Source organism: Chiroxiphia lanceolata, chromosome 1 (genome assembly GCF_009829145.1).
Source record: "Chiroxiphia lanceolata isolate bChiLan1 chromosome 1, bChiLan1.pri, whole genome shotgun sequence".
In the NCBI taxonomy this organism is placed as follows: Eukaryota; Metazoa; Chordata; class Aves; order Passeriformes; family Pipridae; genus Chiroxiphia; species Chiroxiphia lanceolata.
The window spans coordinates 39544631-39556130 of NC_045637.1; the positions used below are offsets into that span (position 1 = coordinate 39544631).

At 40.8% G+C, this 11500-nt stretch overlaps 1 pseudogene; it reads left to right on the forward strand.

The window, feature by feature from the left end:
* The first annotated feature begins 5073 nt into the window (after positions 1–5073).
* Positions 5074–10577, forward strand: LOC116782657 (annotated as a pseudogene).
* Positions 10578–11500: the final 923 nt, after the last annotated feature.

Genomic DNA, 11500 nt, shown 5'->3' on the forward strand with positions numbered 1-11500 from the left:
TGGTAAGAGACTAAAATCCTATTGGTACTGCCTGAAATTAATGCTACCTGAAAGGGAAAAGCTGTGCAACATCATACCTTTGTTCTGTCCCAGTTATGATTAAAAGCACTTTCATTGTGGATACTTCTTCTCTTAGAAAGATAGGTAGAAGAGCATAAAACACCTGGAACAAATACGCTGCCCTGGAAGGGACACTCGGCAGACAGACTGTGTATTCGTCAATCAGCTGAAAGACACAGGATGGAAATCTTGGAGAAGTTGTCCAGGGACTCCAGTGGGCACAAGCTCACACACCAGCAGATGTAACCTTGTGCTGTGACTTCTCTTGACCAATTAAAATAGAGGCTACTTTCTGTAATGAATATTTTCCTGAATAAAACCTTCAATTTTTGAAACAATGACCTAACCAACTTGAAAAGAGCCCAGTACAGAAATAAAATTCATCATCTTGATGGTCCCTTTTGTGAAGAGAGATATTGAGTTTATAAGAGTAGTATGGTTATATTTAACTACCTCTATTTTCTTTTGTGAGTGTGGATTTTTTTTTAGAGCAGTTTTAGACCAGGTCCATGCGACATCACGCTGGCTGTGGTCAAGACCACGACATGCTCCTGGACCATAATTTGCTGTTCATTTTTTTCAGGGTAGAGGGGTGCCTGAAAGTTCCTGTTCTATCATACAGCTGAATTTTTGCTGATATCCTGAAATATTATTATTATGATACTCTCCAAATAGAAAAATCACAGAAATCACTTCATCTTTAGTAGGGATTTCATTAAAAGCGCTCTCAATCTTTTCCTGTAGGAGAGTATTACAGGTATAAGCATGTGAAAGGCAAAAAGTAGTTCCTGGCATGGAGACATAGGTTACAGAGAGAACAGTGTATGTGAGCTGCTGTGGAAAGACATGCGCAAAAGAGCTGCACTGCAACTCAAGAAGGTGTGTACTTAAGTTAAATTTAAACAGTAACTTTAAAGCTTGTTTGAGAAGGTAGCTCTGAATGTGTTCCTCACTTCAGGGCTAACCAGAGAGTTCAGCAATGTTTGCGGCCATATTCTATAACGTGTCTGTTTACAAAACTTCATAAAGAGAAGACTTCTAGGGCAGAGTTTCAGGGACTATTGCTCCTTCATTAGCCCTAACTCAGAGCGTGCTCCCCCTCCATTTGGGAAGGAGTGGCCATGATCCTCTGTGGCCATGCACCCAGTCCTGACCCCCTGGAAAAGCTTTGGGCAATTGGTCTCACAGAGCAATTGCTGGAAAAGAGAATCCAGGACCAAAACCATAATCTGGCCTTGGGGCAGATCTTGGTCTATCTATGTCTATGCATATTTCAGATGTACTCCTGAAGGAGCATTTCCCAGAGGCGTGCAGTTGCATTGTTAGCTGCAAACTGGATAACTCATACAGCAATCTCTTGGGCAGAGTTATTTCACGTAAGCATGTGGAATCCTGAAAAGGCTATATGGAGGGTAGAGCAAGGAGGAAAAGAAACAGAAGAAATGGCAACAAATACTGACTTATTAACAGCTGAATTATTAACCTCTTTGTGCTTTTCAGTTTGCCAAGCAGGAACACGTTTCTATCTTTATGCTTTCATTTACAAACTTACCATTGAACAATTATTATTTTAAGGGAGTGCCATATTAAAAACACTACATTTTTATAAAATTTCCAAGGTAAGTCTGTTTGTTTTGGATGTCAGAGTATGGTAGTCAGCAACACTGCAACTGCTATAGCTACAAATTCATGCCATTGCAGCAATTACTGTTTTTTATTTGGTAACAGAAGTTAGACTTACTTTAGCAGGCATACTTTTGTTTTTAATTTACATTAGCCTGGAAAAATTATTATTAATGCAGTAGAATTTCATGCTGTTTATTAAACGCAAATGAATTATTATGTATACAGAAAGAATATTTTCCTTCTCACAAACACTAAAATGATGATCAAATCTCAACTGCAAGGTAAATAAGGCCCTAGTGTACAAAGGTGTGGGCTTCAATGTTCTGCTTCTCAGAGAATTATTAACAGTATTTTCTTCTTGTTACATGCAGTTCTGTCTTTCTATTTTATTTAATCAATGAATTGATTATAGAAGCCCTTCCATATGCAAGCAAAGGTTTACACTCATTGCTAATCTAAAAGGCACTTCAACATGTTCTAAGATCCCACAGAAGAGATGAGGTTCCAAGGTCCATATGTCAGCAGTTTTCAGTACATTGGAAATAAATCCTACGTCGGGACACAATTATAAGGTAGGTAGTAAGGACCAATTCAGACGAACTACTGAAAATATTAGCCTTTGTAATGACCTGCTCAAGAAATGCTGTTTCAACTCTTTCTAAAGCTTTGGAATCAATAATACCAGGACTAGAATCAATCCTGAAATGGAAAATATGTCAGGATCCTAATCACTTTAGCCCTTGTTTCAAAGTAGTTTAACAATTTTTAAAATGTGATCCAGTGCTGAAGAACTGAGCTCCCCAGTGCTCTCCATGGGACGTGGAGCCACCTCTCAGCTCTGCCAGCTGGTGAGCATGTGCTTGTGAGGCTGAAAAAAACACAGCACAGCCACCTGCCAGGACAGATGCCTCTTGCACTTACTGCTCATCCCATACCAGGTAGAGGGCATGCAGCACAAGACTCAGTGCTGCCCTCATATGCATCTTGTCCTCTAAGAAACCTTTTCCCTTCCACAGGGGGAGAGTCTGAGGGTCTGAGGGTGGTGCATGAATTGCCCCAGAATGAAGGGAGCAACAGAAATGTTTGGGCCTGGCACCCAGTAGGCAGGTGCCCCAGGCACCCTTTTCTGATCCATCTCAGCCCTATCTGAATATAATCCACCAGCAAAAGCAGCAGTGTGTGGACTGTTCTTCTGTCTTCAACTCACCTCCCTTCACCTCTACCACGACAGCATTGAGGCCACATCATATCCTTGGTAGCCCAGGAGTCATAGCTCAGCCACAGCTGCTAAAAAAAATCTGTGCCTATAAGATAGAATCAAAAAGGGCTGACAGCATCATAAAGGCAGGAATAGTTGAGATTTTGTTTCTCTTTCTTTGCCAAATACAATGTAAAAAGAATTGTTCATAGCACAGAAGACAGAACTCTTGCTGGGAGTGACTATGGGATTGCTCCGGCATCTTCTAAACATGTGTGATAACCTCAGATAACCTCAGATACACAGATTTACAGGGTCCCTTTTGCAGGGCTTCAGAGGCAGCCCCAGGGTTGCTACCACACAGTAATTTCCTAAGCCTGAGCAGTAGCATCCCCCACTGTTCTTTTCTAGCAACCCATATTTAGAGGCAAAACACACTCCCTCAGGCAGAGTTGCTGAGCTGGCCAGGACTGTGATGCTTCCAGGGGTTGAGTCCTTCTTTCTGCAAAACACTTCACTGAGCACAATGATTTGATCCCTTTGCACTGAGCCAGCCTGGACTGCTTTGCTCACTAGTGAGCAGTGCAGAGAAAAAACACAAAAGCACCATGCTAGATACTGTGTGCACAGGGCCATGATGGTTTTGTCTTTTTTTTTTTTTAATTTTATTTTTCATCTCTCTATAAACTACCTCAGGGAAAATATGACCATTTTTAGGCAGTGCCAATATCTTCACATCTCAAACTACTTGGAAAAAATCCTTGCTGCCTATCAGGGATTCAGATGATACAAGCCAGCACTAGGATTGCCAACTGACATAAATAAAAAAAGGGGCTTTGCCTTTTCATTAAGGCAGCAGGTCAAAGACCTAAAAAACATGATTCTTGTGACCTTGCACATCTAAAGGTATCTACTTAACGTTTGTAAAAGCAGACATTCAACAAGTGCAAAGTTTTGGAGTGGCATTTTACTCCAGACACACATTTCCATCACTGTGCATCATAGAGACATTGCATGTACTTAGAGTAACACTCAAAGTGTTGAAAGGCGAACAGCAGATTTTGTTACTTGGGCTTCTTATTTTTCTCAGCCTTCTTGTATCTTTTAAATTGATGACCCCCGAAATCTCTTTTTTTCTCTTTCTTCGTTTCTTGTCTGGTTGGTTTTCACTCCTCTCTTCACAGGTCTGTTTTCATTTTCTGTTTGTTCGGTTTTTTTGTTTCCCTGAGAAGGGCCTGTAAACTCTTCCATACAATAGTGTTATTTGTTAGGTAAAGCCATAATAAACTTCAATCAATTCTTCCTTTAGTTAAAGCTAACTCATTCTTTCCTCTAACAAGCTCTCCCATTGTTTAAAGCATAGAGGCAAACCTACCATGCTTTTTGGAGTGACTGGAGTCAAAGTCAAGGACAATCAAAATGTGAAAATTAACAGGTGACAATTGGGAGTAAGCTACTGTTTGCCAAATTTCTACCTTGCTCTTAAAAACGGAGCACTTGGATTGGTTTGCATTATCCATGAAATTAGATGTTGCCAACACGTCACCCAGGCTTTCCTAAGGCAGGTGGAAGCTTGAAGCAGTGCTGCGTAGATTTTCAAGTGCCCTCAGCCAGCTTTTGGTGCTCCTGAGCTTCTGGAAAACAGCACAGCCTGGTTTCCTGGCTCCTCATTTCATCTAATCCCACCTCAAGGGAAGGATCTCTGACCACACCTGGTCTACAGCAGAGGGATGACCTTTGCTGGGATGCTGTGATATGTCTCCCCTTCTGATATCAGTCACCCATGGAGCAATCCCTAGCTCCTTCAGGAAGTGTTCCAACACAACAAGAGAAATGTTTCTCTGTGCTACTGTCCCCCAGAACTGACCTTCAGGACAACAACCAGCAGGCATGCAGACGGGCTTTCTACATGGACATCCCCCCTGTTGCTGACAGCCTCCCTCAGCTCCTGACAGGCTCTCCTTCTGGCCACAAGCTGAATATCCTCTTGGTGAATGTTCTGTGTCCCTCAGGAGAGCCAGCATGTCCTGAAGGTTAAGTATTGTCTAGTCTGATCCTGTTGTACCTGATCTAACCTGATCCTCTATCACTAAGGGTACATCTTCTTTGCTCCAGACATTCCCTCTGGTCTCCAGGTAACTGCTGGTCTCCTGGACTTCTGAAGGTTGGTCTTGCCTACATTCCCCAGAATGACTGGCAGCATCTGGATCAGGCTGAGGTACTGGTATAGTCTCATGAAGGCCAGGAGACTTTCAAGTTGGAGCAAGGTAAGTTCATGAATGGTGATAGTATGATGGACTCCTATGGCAATGGGGAGCTGGGCATTGCAATTGTTTGATCTACCTTGCCCTATGTTTCCATTCTGTCTTCTGGTGAGGGTCTTCTGGGGAGGGTCTTTCACAAAATTCTGGAAAGCAAACTAGCAACATAATGAGTTGTAATGTCATGTTTTGTTGACTTCCATATGCCAAAAGATTTAGCTGAATTTTCACATAGACAATATTTGGGGATAAAGGCCAAAAGTTTTATATGGCATTGCATGTCAGGAAAGTTTTAGAAATCTATGGGTAAATTCCTTATTTTTTATTTTATATATACTGCACTTTCCTACAAGCTATTCAAAGGTATTCGAACAGTCTCATTTTTTATTTGAATATCACAACTCTTCATAATGCTGATGTTATGTGTAATATCAGATCAGGTTTTATTCTCGCATAGACTATTAGATAGTAGATAGCACAGACTATCAAAGAGTAGATAGCAAAGTATCTGCATTAACTGTGAATATATAAATGGAAGCAATTTGCATTTAGCATCTCAACCAAAAGATAAAGGTCAAATCTATCTATTGAACTCAATGAGCTATTGATCAGCAGACTTAATTCACCATGTTAAAAAAATAAGTTATATGAGAAAGGCATATACTATCCTGTCTACTACAATGCCTGTTTTAGGAGGTGAAAAGATAAAGAATTCACCTTCACCACCACCACTCCCCCCAAAAAACCCTTCCAACAAACCAACAAACCATTACAGAGAAAAAGATTCTACTTCTAGAGGAATATGGTTTTTATTCAACAAGCAAATTTCCTTACATTATCACCATTCAAGAAGCCAGTTTTTCTGACATTCTGCCTCTAGACATTTCCAATACTCTTCCAGGAAAAAATTACACAAACAAAAAACTTTTACAACCATTTTTCCATGCTGTTCTATGAGATATGTAAAAATCTTCCCTGATACAGATTTTTTCACTTACATCCAAAAACATACAGCATATTTTACTTGACAATTTACAGGAGCTGATAATGAACAGAAAAACCTATGAGAATGGACAGAGTGGCTGGCAACTCTGCTTCAAAGGCAAGAAAGACTGTGATTAAGATTCCCTGTGTAGCCTTCATGAAGCCTCTTTCTGTGCACTTTTCATGATATAGTCTTTCATTACATGCTCACACACAGCTCTTTTCACAGGGCAGGAGTACACTCTGTGCCTTGGATGAGCAATGATCACTGATAGAAGAATTACTTCATGTTTTGCACTTTCTGCATTGCTCAGCATCCTTGCACATTTACTGCATCACACCCAGTCAGAGAGCATCTCTTCACTGCCCATTCCTGTCTGTTCTCCTCTGCACCAGATTTCTTATCTCATCCATTCCCGGCCCCACCTTTTAGTCTCCTCACCTTAGTCTCAGTTTTCTCAGTCAAGCTCAGCCTTATCTGGTCTCCAACTCCTGTACACCCATTCCAGGTTGATTGACATTGCAGTTGCTTCAGCATATGGAGCCTTTGTTAATGTAGCCAAGCTAGCTTTAAACTAATTAACACAGGAAGTATTAAGAGTGAAACCGGGACTGAAAACCTGCTAAAGCAGTGAGTAAACATCTAGTAGCCACCTTGGGCTGAGCCTCATGTCACCACAGTGTTCAATGCTGATTCGGCATTGCAGTGTCTTTGGGCTGTCTCTCCCATTTCCACTTGCCAACTGCTTTCAGCCTCCCTCTTCACGTCTATTTTCTCTTTCAATGATCGAACAAGTTTTAGTCTACTGTGCATAAAAACTGGGGATTTCTTTTTCCTCCATGCTGTCCGGATGTCACCATGGGAGGTACTGAGACGTTTTCTCAACAGCAGCAGAAATGGCAGTAATATTGCTATTAATCTCTGTGTCTCCAAAACAGCTCTGATTTCCCTTTATAGCAGAGTTTCCATTTTGCCTCAAGAGCAGAAATGTCGAGCTGTTCAGTCTAGGTAATATTCCCACATGCTGGGTCCCAGACACTAGCTAAAAGGCAAAATCAAAGCTGTTGTGTGACCTTGCCTTGATATCTTGTGGGATATCAATGCAGAAAGCAGATGCTTAAAAAAGCCCATTCATGAGAGGAGAAGAGCTCTATCTCAGGCTGATTCTGCGCCTGCAGCTCTGAGCATTGCCCAGGTAACAAACACGTACAGGGGCTTACTGCAAAATTGGAGTGCAAATGGGAAAGCTTGAGGCAAAAGAACAGACGATAATCATCACCACACTAACTGCCTGTATTCAAGACAACCTAAGCTCATTTTACATTTGCTTACCCACGAGTTACTGTGTAAAAAAAAATACCAAAAGACAAGATTTTTTTCAGCTTTTCCGTAAATTTCAGTCTCCAGCTTTTATTACCTTGTAATTAGTCATGCATGTTGCTTTTGTAAAAGCTATATCCAGGGAGAAAAACTCCCTAAATAATCCCTAATTCAGTTCCTCAGAAGGGACTAAATTGGTAACCACCTCAGATGATTAAATGGTGATCAAGTAACTGCCTAAAACTGAGAAGTAAGATTCTGCTCTGCAGCCTCACAAGTTTTCGGGGGAAGAGCTGATACCTGTGTTACCCTTATTACCCAGGGAGGAAGTCAATCAAGCGTATGGTGAAAGTAAGACTCTTTCCTTATCTTCCCATCTTGCAAATACAATGTATGCCTGGCTCCATGTTTTACTGCTTTCACTCCCACCCTGTAAGTAGCCTCAAGGCCTTATGTCTCTTCCCTGCAACGTGTTACAGTGCAACTGGGGCCAATGCAGTTCAAGGAGAAGGTAGTAACCTGGTGGGTACTGAGCCTATTCTCACCAGAAGACTTACTTGAAAAGTTTCCATCCATCTGTTTATCAAATTTGAGAGTCAATAGCACTTTCACTTGTAGTATCTGCTTCACTCAAAATTAGGGTTTGTTTGTTTATGTTTTTCTTGGGTTTGAAAAATTTTTGGCAGGTTTCAGCCAAGCTTTGGGGGAATTTTTCAGAAATTTTTCAGAAGCTTCTAGCCACATACACATACATGTGTCTAAACCTGCTGGTCTGGGTTTTCATTTTCAGGAGGAAACCGATAATGATTTTTGCATTCAGCAAGACACTACACGAGTTGAGGTTATGGGGCTTTCCCATCAATTTTTATTCCCACAAAATATTTTTTTTCTCCGTCTCTAATTTGCAAGTTGATATGCTGTTAACTGTATTGAGATTGCTGATGTTTACTCCAATTTATGCTTGACCTGATGTAAGCAGCTGGGCCTCCTTATTTTTCCCTGTCAAACCCACCAGGACTCTGTCACAGATTGTCAGCGTGAGTTCCAGCTGCATGGATACGGCAATGAACAAGATCAGAAACTTGTTCACAAGGGAAATGCAGGATCTACCTAAAGACTAACCTACCCACACTTATGAACAGCATGATACAAAACTTCGTCTGCCTCATGAAACCAAGTTTCTTCCTTTCCAAATTTTGCAGGTCAAGCTGACAAAAAGAACTCCCATCGGATACAAAAAGAGGAAAAAGTAACCCAAACCAGTTGTGTGCATGCAGTCATGAGGTCCCAAGGAGAGTGGGAGCTATCTGCAAGAACTTTTAAATTATGCTGTCATCAGTATGTAGTTTCATCTGATACATACTTCCTACTGAAAGTGTACCAAATGCTGTGATGTAGCTGTGGATTGCTAGGGAGTGCGCAGCGGTGCTGTGTATTAAGCGGAAGTGTGGAGGGATGGAGCTGGCTGAGGCTCTGCTCCTCACCTGCAAGCAGCTGGTGGTGCCCAGATGGTAGAAAGGAGCCTTTTCAAGCTCCTGGTGACCATGTCCTCCAAGAACGGACCAGTTCAGAAATATGTTAAAGACACGATCATAGGCGACAAAGTAGCTCAAAATCTGTGGCTTTCTTTGGGAAGCACTCAGTGAATAATTCAGGAACTTTGTTCTTCCAAGCAACTGAAAAGGAAGGAAAACTGCGTCCATGTAATAGTCAGCTATTGACCTGATTGTACTGAAACAGTTGCACCTGCCATAAATGGCAAGGCTTCAACTGATGGTGACATACCAGACTCTGAAGCAAAAGGAGATGCTTCACAAGAGGAGAGCGGTGCTGTTGATAAGAATTCAGGTTGCTATTGGAAATTCCAGTTGTCTGATACTGTACAAGAAGAGGAGATGGTGGGAGACAACAGCATAACCACTGCAAACCCACAGAAGACTGATCCAGATGTGATTCTTTGCAATGCAGTAGAGATGACACATGAGCATTTAGATGTTTCTGAAGATGGAAAAAAGAACACTGTGAGCAAGAAGATGAATACATTTATGACATCTACTATGTGGAAACATCAGCCCAAATATCCTTTTTAAACAGCCCTATAGAGAAGAATATGAACTGGTAGATGATGATCCTGTTCCAGAGGATGTATATGAAGATGAAAAAAGTTATGAAAATAACTGGTGTAATGACTGTCTGATGACATCTGATGAAGATGAATTCTTACTTGAGGAAGATGGTGATGGACAAGAGTCTGGAGAGATCTTCAGTGATGAGAACTAATGTTACAGGAGAAGAACATCTTAAAGAGATGTTAAAATCTTAAAGAGTTAATGTCCAAAACACTTTTCAGAAGAGGAAAAGAATGTTACCATGCCAACCAGATAAGGTTAGAAAAGAGTATCTTGCAAAGGTAGAATAGTGCTTTGCTGGGGTCAACTTTCTTATCTCAAAAAACAAGCCTGAGACAGCATTACACCTGCATCTCTGACAGAGGGGAGGGGGATCAAAACTACCAGAGACCTTCCCAAACTCTTTCTAGAAAGTTTGGGAATGACAAAATGCACATGGGCTGAGACTAGTCTATAAATAGTGCAACTCAGAGGGGCTGGGTGTGCACGCACCATCCCAAAGAACCAGACCAGAGACAGTGCTAGAACCTTTCTTCCTTTCTTCCTTTCTTTCTTTCTTCCTTCCTTCCTTCCTTTCCTTTCTTTTCTTCTTTCTTTCTTTTCTTCTTTTTCTTTCTTTTTCTTTCTTTTTCTTTCTTTCTTTCTTTCTTTCTTTCTTTCTTTCTTTCTTTCTTTCTTTTTCTTTCTTTCTTTCTTTCTCTTTCTTTCTTTTCTTTCTTTCTCTCTTTCTCTTTCTCTCTCCTTCTCCCCTTCCTTCCTTCATTTGCTCCCTCCTTCCTTCCTTCCTTTACCTCTTTTCTTTCCTTCTTCTTCCTCTCCCCTCCTTTTTATGGGTCTTCAGCCTATCATAAGGTTTAAGGGTATCCCAAACGTCAGCTACCTCAGAGCAAACTGTCCAGGACAGCCCTCTCAGGACACAACAAGATGAAACAAATACTTGACAAGAGGTTCCAAAGGAATTTGGATATAATAAGATTCAAGATTTGGATTCTGACTAACAGCTCTTTTTTGAAGATGAAATGCATACTGAAGATGAAATTCTATTGTTGCAGAACAACTGAAAGTCCAGATAGCTCTGGATAGCTATTCATAAGAATGTTGAGAAAAAAATAAAAATAAGAAAAACCTACCAAAATCCCCCTAATAAACAAACAACAACAATAACAAAGAAAACCAAAACCAAGAAAACCCACCTTGAAAAATCACTTTCTGGTAAAAGTTGTGCTCATTGAGACAGTAAGAAACCAGTCTTTACATGGATGACTGGGTGAGGCATAAGATAAACTTCTTCCTGTCTGCCCTTCTGAAACTGTTGGTGACTAGCATGGTTCACTCTAATGCTTACTGATTAGGCTCAAGTATTGGACACTAGATTGGTATTCCAGTAAGTTCTAAACCTTTCTACTGTCTGAGCTGCCAACTTCAGTTGGTAGATATCCAGCAGTTATGAGTGTGGGTGTGAGTATGGCCACTTGACAATACAAATTTTTGTTCCAAGCAAAAGATGCTATATGTTTAAAAACGGATTTTTCTGCCCATTCCATGTTGCTGAAGTACTGAAGAAACATTTTTTTTTCCCCTAAAGCTGAATGCCTATGCCTTTGTACCTGTAGCAAGTACCTCCACATTGTATATGAAGGTACTGCTGGCAGCAGCACCTCTGATCATGACTAATGCGTCAAGTTTCACAAGAAGATCAACATGTCTGTCATGATGGCAAGTGGAAGTCCTGGAAAAATGTCCTAATGCTTTCTGCTGCTTTTGTTCCTTTCTTTACAAGTGTTTGAGCATGTTAAATGCCTTGATCTGTCCATTACTCTCTCCAGTAGTTTTACTGTTGGAGTAGAACAATGTGCATTTAAATTGTAAATTTCTATTTTTTTTTACCAAAAATATCAGCAGCTTTAAATTGATAGAGAGG